The sequence below is a fragment of the Aphelocoma coerulescens genome, chromosome 7 (genome assembly GCF_041296385.1).
Source record: "Aphelocoma coerulescens isolate FSJ_1873_10779 chromosome 7, UR_Acoe_1.0, whole genome shotgun sequence".
Classification (NCBI taxonomy): Eukaryota; Metazoa; Chordata; class Aves; order Passeriformes; family Corvidae; genus Aphelocoma; species Aphelocoma coerulescens.
Window position 1 is genome coordinate 11,710,067 of NC_091021.1, and position 12,843 is coordinate 11,722,909.

Below are 12,843 nucleotides of genomic sequence, written 5' to 3' on the forward strand. Positions count from 1 at the left end.
TCAGAGTTAAAAGAATCAGAAAAGAACAGATTTTTCTAGATTTCTATGACTGATTCTCTACCTGCTAGGTTTCTTCTAGATTTCTATGACTGATTCTCTACCTGCTAGCTACTCAATTCTCTTATTTCAAGAGTTCAAGGTTTTGAAATTAGATGACTAGTCTGTTCTCTTCCTTTCAGTGCTGTAATACTTACATACCATTCCACTATTTAAAAAGAGTTAGAGAAAGTAGTGAGAAGGGCAGGTATTTAGGGTTGTGATCTTCATTACTCATTCTCTTGGCTTTCATGTTAGTTACATTCTGCTTACCAGACATCAATTTACTGTTTTATTGATTTAAATAAGAATAAGTGCTCTGAGAAGAGGAAGGGACTACAAAGGTAATTGTAGGTGTATTCTCTTATCCTATTCCTACCTGATCACATAGGATTCATTAACCATTTGCTCTCATAGTGTCTCTAGACATCAGAAGTAGCAGCTAATACAGAAGTGCAATTTACTCTGGAAGCGTACCCCACTAATGTTCAAACACCCAGCTTAGGAAAGGCTGGGTTATTTGCAGAACAACAGCAATAATAATGACTATTCAGAAATGCAGCCATGCAAACTGAATAAAACAATGCTAGTCCTGGATTAGTGAAGTTTGACTCTGGTATGACTCCTCTTTGCTGTGGCAGAAAGTGCTCCTTTTTGAATGTTATTGCTTCAGTATGGCACCATGCCTTGGGCAGACACAGTCCAGGTCAATGAGGAGGGTTTGCTGCTGCTGCTGCAGGACTCTGCACTTCAAGCAGCACGAGGCATTGTAAGGCAGATTACTGTCATTGCCACCATGCAATCCACAGATATGATTGCATCTCATTTCAGAACTAAGTGGAACTGCCTGCCCCTTTGTGTTCAATCAAAAGCCACACATTGACTCTCAAATTACATCTGCATTTACCACCTAAAACATGAAAGGAAGCCAGCTTGTGTTCCAGCAGTATCTTGACTCTTTGTGCACCAAATTCAGTAACCCACCTGGTCTGGTGTGCACAGCAGTTCCCTTCTCTCACAGACAAGATGATGGGATTTGTTTCAGTCCAAGAGTCTCTTCTCTCATTTTCCCTGTTGGGCAGTTCCAGGTTCTCAGGCTCCGGCTCTGGCCAGTTCTGTAAAAATACAGGTTTCTGAATTATGTAATAAATGCCCTGCCAATGTGAAAAGCCTTGGAGTCAGTATGTAACTTTTCCTTTAATCTTAAACTTATATAATAGGACAGCTGTATTTTGCAGGTATTCTGATTAGCTGTGTAACAAAGAAGGACAGTTGTAATGCTCAGCTGAAATGAGGTTCCCTCCTGAAGAATACCTTGTATCCCCATAGGATGAGGCAAATACCTGCTGTCAAACCTCATACATGAAAACTTACATAAAAAGAGCCTTATTACTATATCTTTTTACATGGGAACAGAGATTAAAGAATTTGTTCAGGTCACCTAGGAATTCTGCAGTGGAACAAAATGAACACATATCTTCTGAATCCTACCTCAGCAACTTAGCTACAAAGCTTTTCTTCTGTTTAAGCAGTCAGAAGTACTTGAACCGGAAAGACTTTATCCTTTTACAAACTAACCAAAGTGCTTATGTAAGACCATTTACTATCTGGTGGATGAAATACCACTCGTGGGACCTCTCTGCCACTTTGTTTTTGTAGAGTTTTAATCAGTTTGATGCCAGCAGTGATAAGATTTGCCCCTACCCAGAACAACACAGAGCTCAATCTCAGAGTCCGTGGATCGGTGACTGATGTTTGAAAGACTGTAGACAGTATTTTCTATTCCTAGCACCATCAAGCAGAGTCCTGCAGGATACTGTGGCTTTCTTGGATTGACAGCTGATTGCTGCCAAGGGGAACAAATGCCGGGTATAGGTTTTCCTATTTCCTCATACAAGTCTCTCACCAAGAGAAGGCTCCTTAGGAAGTGGGAGGGAGGGGAGAGAGGGTGATGCAGAAGATAAAAACAGCAGCAGAATCCCACTAGTCATATGTCTGAAGATAGCATTGTTTGAAACAATGAAAACAGACAGGATAACACCCACCACTACTCATTTCCCTTTCCCAGAACATATTCTCCTCGAATACATGGGTCACCTGGAATAAGTGTCAGGTCTGATTGCTGTTACAGGTAGTGTTGGAACACATGCCATAGCTGAATCAGGGTTGGAAGGGACCTTAAAGATCATCTGGTTCCAACCCCCCTGCTTTAGGCAGGGACACTTTCAACTAGACCAGGTTGCTCAAAGCCTCATCCAACTTGGCCTTGAGCACTTTCAGAGATGGGACATCCACAACTTCACTGGTTGCCTGGTGCCTCAACACCCTCACAGTAAAAAATTACTTCCTAATATCTAATATAAACCTATTCTCTTTCAGTTAAAAGCCATTTCCCTTGTCCTGTCACTACATGCTCATGTAAAAAGTCCCCTCCAGCTCTCTTGTAGGCTCCCTTCAGGTAGTGGAAGGCTGCAATTAGATCACTCCAAATCCTTCTCTTCTCCAGGCTGAAAAAATCCAATTCTCAGCCTTTCCGCAAAGGAGAGGTGCTCCATTCCACTAATCATCTTGGTGGCCTCCTCTGGACTCACTCCATCAGTTTGATGTCCTTCCTGTGATGGGCATTCCAGAGCTAGATGCAGGAATCCAGGTAGTGTCTCATGAGTAGCTGCTCTGATAGACAATTTCTTAACAGTTTACAACTTTAAAAAGCATTCATTTTAAAATTGAACAAAGCAGGCCAAAATTTCCAAACCCAGAGTTTCTTGTGCCATTGCCAGACTAGTTTCTAGCTTTCCCAGTAACATGCCAGTCACTAAGAATCCTCATGGTTTAGCATACTGAAAAACACCTCATGGCTGTTTACTAAAAACCTACAGCCTAGGCAATCCAATCAAGGAACTGGCATGTCCTTCAGTTAGCCCCAGCTTCCACCTTCCAGGGGTCAGCCAAGCAGACATGGAATGTCTGAGTCAGACAGGCAGTGCACATACAATAACAAGCAATATTCAAAGCAGCACATGCTCGTTTGTGAACTGTATATGTCTGAGGCCTCCATCCCAGCACACTGATTGCTATAGTTTTCATTACTTTTTGTTCATCATCAGGAAGCAACAACCTCTAGTGTTTCAGCCCAAGAAATAGTGCAGTCTTCTCCCCACATCAAAGAGACCTCTAATATTAGTGTCTTGCAAAACAGGACATCAACTGCTATCCAGAACTACTTAAAAAACAAACTGAAAACAAAAGCCAAAGCCTCCTCATCATTATACAACTGTGAATGTTTTGGTCCTGCATGTCAAACAAGCTTAGTTTTGACATAGACTTCTAAAGTTTCCGCTGGCTTGGCAATCAACACCCCTGTCTCAGAAGCTTCTTAATATCCTAAAATTCCACAGCTGAATAGGAAGAAATGATTTGATGAGGAACGATGGATTAATTCATCTCACATATCTGTTTAAGGAAATGACAGGAATGAAATAATTTAAAGCTAAAAGTATTTGCACGTCTTTCTTCTGAAAGACTCTTTGTATCAAATGCTATGAAGTCATGTTACTTTGTCACCAGTGAGGCTTTTTCAATGTAGCAGTGGCAGCAAATAACATATAATAACTTGTGGTGAACTGTCATGAACAGTTAATTTGATACTAAATACATTTCCAACAAGTAATTGACAGAGATATTTTCTGGGTGTTAAAGTATTTTTGTATCACTGAATTGGTATCACAAGTGTCTCATGCCCTCCAGCAGGAAGAAGTATCTGCAGTATCTGCAACCAAGGGGATTTTTTTTAAATCATACTTTTGGCACTTTCTAGAGGCCTCCTATTCAGCTAATGGCTCTAGCACAAGTTTACAAACTCAGAGGCAGGCTGGATGCTAGGAGAACATTGACATTCCTCCCAGGGAGCAACTGGAGGTCTGTCAGACCAGCTAGGGGCAATGCAGAAAACTTTCCAGGAAGCCACAGACATTTTTATTTCTCTGTAACATTTTAGCTGTCTGGCAAGCATTAGAAACTCCTGCTTGCATCAATCCTAAAGAGGACTGGCCCATGCTACCACCCTGTAAAGAATGATCTGAGGTCCCAAGACCACCACAACACATGCAAGCCATGTGCCCTGGTGGCAGCAGTCTGATTCCATGCAGATGTTTTAATTTGCCACTTTCAAAGCAGCTGGTGTCAGTACTAGCAAACTTGGAGGGTGCCCTGAGGGACCAGCTGCAGAAGGAATTTGATGAGCAAACCCATGCTTCTGCTATTGCAGCTGAGAACATGGCAGAGGTGCTTTCTCGCCTCCCAACAGTGGCTGTGATCATCATTGTTTAGGCAGTCACACAGTACATTAGAAATGCAAGGGTATTGTCTTAACATAGTAAGGAAGCCACACACAAAGGCTCTACATGAAGACATATGGGAATTATGTTCATTACGTGTTGTCTAAAAAGATAAATAATCCTCTCCTGAAATTCTGGTTTCTATCTACAGTAACACTAATGTAAAGCTTATTAAAAGAACAGCTCTTACAAACTTCAGAAAAAGGGCAGAAAGCAAGCAAAGTACTGTGTATTTGCATTCATACTGAGATCCTTGGGTATTAAAAATGCTATAACTTTTTTTTCGAATATCATCTGTTACATTCTTGAATACAGTCAACCTTGTCCAGAGACTTGGGCAGAAACAAAGCAAGCATATGGTACGTCCCACGGAAATTTATATTCTTATTTTTGTGCAGAAGTACAAGTTCTCATGCAGTTAAAAAGAATATTTACCATACTTTCACATGTATATCTGTACCTCAAATAACCTATGTGAAGTCAGAGGGTAGATGTGAATCTGATTGAACTATCCATGTATATGGAGGATGCATGACCACTGAGAATACACTGCATAGTTCTGGGAAAGAGAGAAGACCTAGAAATGCATCTTATTTTAGCATCACAATCTGCTTGAATTGCTTAAAGGTGCCATCATACCTAAATAGCAGGTATATGAAAAGCAGGAAATTTGAGTTGATACTGATGCAGTGATCAACACAGTCACAGGACAGTCCTCCTCTCCACACTCTGGACTTCTGGAAAGGGATCACCACTATGAAAGCTAGGAAGGCCCTCATTACTGATGGGACATACATAAGGAATAACATTTACATACATATAATTCTTAGCACATCTGTGTTTCAGGCTCACTTCTCATAATGTGCTCTCTTCAATTGCCCCTGTTTCAACCACGATTATCCTGAGCCAAAGGAGTTCATTTATGTTTGGAATGGGCCCTTTGGCTGTTGCACTACTTACTGCCTTGGGTAATGAACACCACTTTTATCTTTTCATTCCAGGTAGACTTATCAACACATGGCATAGTAGATCAAGGCAAAGTTTTATATGGAAAGTGTATAAAGTAAATTTAGTGTTTCAGTTTTGTGGTGGCCAATCTGAAACATTTTAAATTTAAGTTTCTTCAAGCACTTCAGATTAGGCATAAATGTTGTGACACTCAGAACCACACCATATACATCACACCATGAACCCATCTATTTCAGATATCTAAAATCCAGCTTGTTTAAAACAAGAAAATTATTTCAAATATTCCAAACTTAAAGAGCAATGTTCATACTGACATAACAAGCTGAAGAGTCAGTCATAGAAGCCAACCTGTGACAGAATAGTAGGAAAATCCCAACATGACTATATCCAGACATCTTAAACACAGGTTTGGCTGGCAGTCTGGAAAATGCTAGGTTTAAATGCCAGTATTTGCACTTGATAGTACACTAAATGTATAAATCCTTTAACATGATACTTTGCTTGAGTCAGAATTCTACGTCTATAAAGCTATTAACACTAAACCACAAATGTCCCAGCAGTTTAAGAGATGGAAACTGAGTTACTGACATGTTTTTGGGGCTTTATGGAAGCAGGTACATTACAGAAAACTGTTGGTAAAGAATTAATTTTTAAAATACTATTTTGTTAATGAGATATCATCCAGATATAAAAACTATTTATCATTTGCTTTTAAGGCACTTTGGTTACACATGTGGCTGTTGATTTTTATCATGAAATAAAGACTTGCTCTCAACACAGAGTAAAAGTTCAAATATTGAAAATATTTTTCATGTTACTTGAAGAATCAGTTTTCTCAGGATTTTCAGTTCTATCTTTTAGGGTAAACCAAAGAATCCAATTTGTCTTTTTTATTCAATTTTTTCCCTTGAAAAGGTTTTGATATTTCGTACTCACTTGTTTTAGAAAAACAAGGATTTTCTTTTTTTTTCCTTAAGACCACATCTCTTTGGTAAAAAAACTAGACATTTAACAGAAATTGAAAATTCTTGTTAAGAAAAAATAGAATATACTAGGTTTAAAATTCTTTTGACAGGAAACTGTTGGCCAATTCTACTCCTAGAAGCTTATTGATCCTTTATTGGTGCAGAATTTGCTGTCTGAGAACTGCCAGCAGTTTGTAGTGTGCTTTATTGCATAAAGAATATCTCAGCACATTTCAGCAGTAAACATCCTTTTCCCTAGAGCATTTTGTTGTATTACCTAGGCTCTACTCCCAAATTTTGAGCGATTATTTTCTCTTTTCAATACCTCATTTTCATATTCAAATCACTTACTTTGCTCCAGTGCTGAATCAGTGTTGTTTTTCTTCCTTTGTGAGCAACATGGAACTGAAAAAGCAAGATTCTGATTGTTGCCAACTGACTCCACCTTCCCTCAGAACTAGGAGATCCCTACAAGAGTGTCCACACAAACAGAAATAAGCTTACTGCATAAGGGGCATACGGTATAGAAAAAAATTGTCAGTCTATTATTTTTGTATATTTACACTACACTGTGACTCTGTGCCAACCTGAGTCTCTTTCTCCCTGAAACCAAATTAAAGTATCCTTGCTGGATGGCATGATTTCTTGGTGGTTTTTATAGGCAGCCACAGGAAAATTAAGTTATGTGAATTTTAGTCAGAAAGTCTTGATTCAGGTTCAACAAAACTGGGAAGTGATTAATCCTCCTCTAAAATATTCCAGATGAGACCTGATGCATAAAAAAACCCAATTCCAGAGTGGTTACTCTCCAGCAAGGCGATTCCTTGTCTAATGGCTGAAACCGTACACGGAGCAGTGAGTAAAGCAGCTAGATTTTTCAGTTCCAGTAGAACAGTACATTAATAAAAGATTTCAACTTTTGTGTTTCCTAAAGATAAGGCAGTAGCAGACACTGAAACACATCATACTTTACTGGACTTTACAGTGAGCTCAAGAGGTAATGAAACACAACAGGTCAGTTCCTAGAGGCCAGGGCTACACAAGCTAACCATGAGGAACACAGGCCATGAATCCAGAGAATCCTCTTCTTGAGCACTATATCATATAACCTTTTTGAAGACCTCCTTTCAGTGCATGCCCAGCATTAGGGTTTACCTTTAGTGTGGATAGAACATACGTCTGCATCTGCCATTTTCTCTGATTTCAAACATCGAAGTAAATCGTGCAGGACAATGGAGCAGTAAGAGGGAGGTCATGGCTACACAGAGTGCCCACTATGCCTCCCTGTAGCTACCTTGCCACCAGCCTGCATTCCTGAGCTTCCCCTGCTGCACAGCACTGGCAATATATTTGCAGCTCACAAGGCCATATTTCTGGTCCCCAGAGCTAACTCGCTACAGCTACATAATGCTGCATAGTGTCATGTAGACATAACTCACATTTCTGGTAGTGTAACCTCAGTCCTAGATGGAATTATGATGATTACATTTCATCGACCATGCTGCTCACAACAATCTTACTATGAAGAAGAAAACTAACAAGACTTCAAAAATGGCAGACTTAAACACACCTCAGATATACAGTTGTAATTCTTGTTCTCAGTCAACTACCATTGCTTCAGCACTGTGCCTCAGCATGATTTCATGCGTGATCCAGTCACTACTGATCAGTAAGAAAGTTCAGCCAGGCCAGTCAGGCAAAATGGAATTAGAAAGCAGACTGCCATCTGTATGCTGAAAATACTCCTCACCTTTCCAAAGGTCTCATATACACATTCTGAAGGAAAGAACAGATCTTTTGGAAAGATCTTACTGAAAGAAATCCTTGGCATCTTCATTTTCATATGTGTATAGAATAGATTGTTTTGTAATCTGAATCTGTTAAAAACGCATAATTGAAACAAATCACTCATTTTTTTCCAAAGGAAGGAAGGACGAAAGAAAACACTAATAGTTTGCTTTCAAAGCTTTGACATTGACTTGGCATTCTGCTGTACTTAATGATAGCTCTACAAAGAAATAAGTTACTGTCTTATGTGGGAAAGCATATTTGTGGCTGAGAAAGTGCTGCAAAAATTGCAGAGAGCTTTGATAATTTTATACCACATTTTCACCCCTGTTTTTACAGCCAATTCATTTAGTCAAAAGTCATGTTTTCTGCTGCTTATTTTTTCATTTCAGATCTCCCAATTTAATGTTTTAGTTCTGGGCAGAATATCATTTTGCGTGATGAAAGGTACCAAGACACAACTAAGGCTGTAACACTTTGTGAAATTTAATTCCTTCAGCTCATTCCATGCGAGGCTTCTTGAATCAAAACACAGGTTCCATTGCATTGCTTTTATATTCTCAGCTCTCTCCTAACCCAGTCAGGCCTCTTTCACTGTGTAAATGCCTTTATCACAGCCACACTTTCTAACAAATCAGTTTTCCACCAGCACATCAAAGTTCCCTTGGGATCCAAAAGGGGGTTTTTGGCTGAAGTTCAGACACAACTTGTTCTATTGTGTTTCATTCCACTTCACTGCAGACTTTTTCCTAGTAGGAGCTAATGAAAAGATTCCAGCTCCTAAGTTTTAGGAAGAAAGACCCCAAGTGATTTTGCATCTGATTCAAGCCTCTGCAGTTTCTAGGATATTTTTCTCTTGATTTCAGACAGTTTTCCATTGAGTTCTTGATCTATTTCTAGAAAAAGCCAGTAGATTGTGAATTATATTGTCCTCTATTACTTCAGCACTAGAGACTTCCTGATAGAAGACAGATAGCAAGGGCCAAACAGTTAAATCACACAAACCTTTTGAAAGGAAGAGCTACAAGGTTGGTCATAAGCTTCTTGATTTTTGTTGTGTTTCAAATGTCATTGCATTATTGCTATGGTTATTGTGCTTCCTATCAGAATGGCTTTTCATTTTAAATGTGTTATGGTTTAATTTATATTTCCTAGGATTCCCCATTTCTCTGAATTTCCTTAGAATATGTAAAATGAAAGCTTTTACAACTTAGCTCAAGAGACAGTGGTTCTCCACTCTCTAACAAGGGCTCTTTCCTCCACTGTGCTAGCTACTAAAGCTAAATAAATATTCAAAAAAACCATGCAAAACATTTAAAGGGTTCTCTCTTTTTTCCCCTCTTAGGTTATATGTAATTATTTTATTCATTTCACAATTATAGCCTTGCCTTTCAGGCTGGGTAAGACTTTTCTTTTTAATATAAGGAACAAAACCACATCTTTCTGCCTTCTTTACTTTAAAAGCTTGCCTTTTCACAGGCCAAGCCTTCTATAAGGAAGGATAAGTATTGCCTGAACTGTCGGGGTGGGGAAACTGGACCTTGCTCTCTCCTCTGTAGGGACCAATTAAAAGTTATCTGTTTAAATTTTTGGCTTAACCCCTAACCATATTTCTTGCCTCAGTTTAGTAGACAGTGACAAGAGAAATCCAGTTGAAAGAGTCCATCATAACCATTCAGCTGTGTATCCCTCTTCCTGTGCTAGTGTGAATGGTATGACTCCCTCTCCAGCAAGGGGAACTACAAGCTTAGTGCTGAGCACTGCTGCTGTTCAAGTGATTCTGCCTTTTTTGGGTAACTGTAACTGGATCCCCCCATCCTCTTTCTTTATCATCAGGAGTTGCTATTGAGGTCCAGACTTTCAAACATAAAGAGCTGATGCAGGGATTCCCTCTCTCTCATGGTGATACCCTAGGTTTTAACTTTTATATTTTTCAAATCCTGTACTGCCTAGTGTGTAACTCTGAAGTTTCTTGTGGCCTGTTAACTACTGTTCTCTCATGCTGGTTAGACATTACAAGCCTCTCCAAGCTTGCTCTCCAAGGACACCCAGATTGTCCTAGGCCCAAAATGTGTAAACTAACATCCTAAGGAGGGGGGTAAACTTGGGGAAATTGCATCATTAACGGAAGTTTTAATTGGAGAATTAACCCTGATATGCAAATGAACCAAACTTAAAAAACTATTAAGAACTCATGACTTGAGGTCCATCTTGGGTGTACCCTTTTAACTCCCCAGGGTGTACCTTGAAGGCCCTTCAAATAAATAGCTGCCTTTATTCCCTTACTCTTGTCTAGTCTCTGTTTTTAGGTGGCCATCTCAGGCATTAATGGTTTAACCCCTGCATCGGTTCTGTGCAGCCTCCAAACTAAGGAGCCCACAAACTGCTGGTGCATCTTCAGGTAATCTGTCAGGCAGGAAAGAGCTCCACATACATGCTTTCATAAGCAAACCACATCATCTTGCATTAACTCTTCATATCTCCAGGAGATTACATCCAGAATTGTGATTGTGATATGACATATTTTAATGCAGAACCATTGCGGTATGATCCCCAGTGTGATTAGCACAGCTCAGCCTTAGTTGGAATGGATTATTCCTATTAGTTTCCAACTGATCTTGGAACACAAGTATTACATCTGATTTTAATGAAACACAGGGCTTCATTGTTTCCAGTCAGCTAATGAAACAGTTGAACCTTCTCATGACTTGCTGTAATTATACCAAAGGCTGTGTATTATCATGACCAATGCCAACCTTTTCATGAGATATAAAGTTAATTGTCCAGTACTTGTGTGTTGATATCTTTGGAAATGTAAACTGAGGAGTGAAAAGAAATCAGTGCTACCCTGACGAAATGTGAACCTACCTGGCACAGAAGCTTTCACACAATACACTGTGCCACAGCCTCTTGGTTACATTTAACTTTATGTTAACAGGAAAAGTCACTTTAAAATATGTTTTGTTCATGGAAGCCTCGAGCACATACACAAGTTAATCACATTTTAGAAGATCATGTTAAAGTACTTGTAAAAAGTAGTGCATTATGAGGGAAAAAATTTGAGGTGGAGACATTACCAAGAATTTCTTGCTTTTGAGAGCTTTTTCAAAGACTCTGGCAAGATGCTGTACTTTCAAAACTAAAACCCATTTCCATTGGGTGGCCTGTTTGCTCATTTCTGTAAAACAGCTTGGTGGAACCAGGACAGCTCTTATTGGACTAATGCTCTTCACACAAAAGCCATGACTCTAATTTGCATTAACTATAATTGGCATTAACTGTTCCCTGCTTTGGCAGCCTCATCTGAGAAACCAAAAATCAAATCCTCAATGTAGACTGATTTGCCCTTAGCGGTCCCTCCACACCAGGGTTAAGGGCATGCTGAGGGTAAGGAAATGCTTTTTTTTGTTAAGGCAGGCAGAGAACTGCAATTTCTTCAGCTGTCCAGTCTGCAGAAAGATGAAAGGTCTACTGAGTGACAAACAAAAGAGAGAACACTATCAGATCCTCTTTGAAAAAAACAGGCATTTTAGTGGCAAGTGTTAGGAAACCTCTCTCTGCCACTGAGCTGCAAGGCCGTCTTTGTCATATCAATCTCTGTGCCTTCTGGCATACGTACACCTGTTTTAAAATATCGTCTCTCTGGCAAAGTATCCACAGATGGAAAGGGCTGTTGAAGTACCAGCAAACTCTAGCACAGGGTTTTTCAACATTTAGAAATCTTATAACTCTTGGGGCAGGGGTGTGGAAATAGCAAGCATCATCCTGTGTAAAGTTACCCTGTTCCTGGTTACAAAGCAATACAAATTTGAAAGGGTTCACCCTCTGCCTCTCTTCTCCCATTTCATTTTTTTTTTGCTTGTGGGCAGAGGTGTATGTGCAGGTGTTTTCCATATATTTAAAGACCCTCGCAAGAGTCCACAGATCAAAGGCTGATAAGCATAAGCATTGACCTGTAATAAACCCCTTACTGACAGAAAGAGCAGGAGTGAATGAAGCTGAACTGGGTGCACTCTGCCCAAAGTCTGCAGCTATGTCTTCTGTAGCTGCACTGGTGGCTGATAGGCACTGCTATCAATGGTTCACTTTAAATAGTAAGAAAACTCTAACCATGGAAAGTATTTCAAAACCCCAGCAACCTTCTTCTTCTTCCTAAGTTGAGTTAGGGAGCAAGTACATAGGTTCCACAACACCAAGGAGGCAGTACAAAACCATTCTGCCAAAAAACGTGACCTCCATATTAGCCTAAGTCCACTGATTGCACATAGGCCCGAGGCCATGAAATCCTGACCCAGGATTTTGGAGGGTTTCCAATGAGAACAAACAGCCTGTATTCTCAGTTTTCTTCCCACCCAGATAAATAGTTCTATACTAATATTTAGTAAGATTTTAACCACAGCCTCATAACTATATCCTTTCCTTTAAAAACCCTCATTTTTCAACAACAGCACAGTGAAGAACTACTCCTTCAAATGAGTTAAGAACATCAGCAGATGGAAAATCCAAATGCTGTTACATACAAAAGGTAGAGGCAAGGTCATGCATGAGAAGTTTGAATATATGGTTTTGTTCAGTCTGCTTGTGCCTTCAGACCTGATATCATTCAAATACTATTTGTATACGCAGTATGAACAGCTTTCCATCTTGCCTGCCCTGTACTTTCACACAGATAAACGTACATACTAACTCCTCAGCCACTAAGTCTAACTACTAATTTCAAATGCAAACAAACCAGCTGTTGTCAACTA

The 12,843-nt window shown here is 39.6% G+C and overlaps 1 long non-coding RNA gene across 1 annotated transcript in view; it reads right to left on the bottom strand.

The window, feature by feature from the left end:
- Positions 1-373: 373 nt before the first annotated feature.
- The window catches only part of LOC138113604 (uncharacterized), a 62,987-nt gene continuing 50,517 nt past the window's right edge, over positions 374-12,843 (bottom strand). The window contains exon 5 of the long non-coding RNA XR_011152283.1: positions 374-1,151. This is a non-coding gene — a long non-coding RNA (uncharacterized lncRNA). The remainder of the gene's footprint in view (positions 1,152-12,843) is intronic.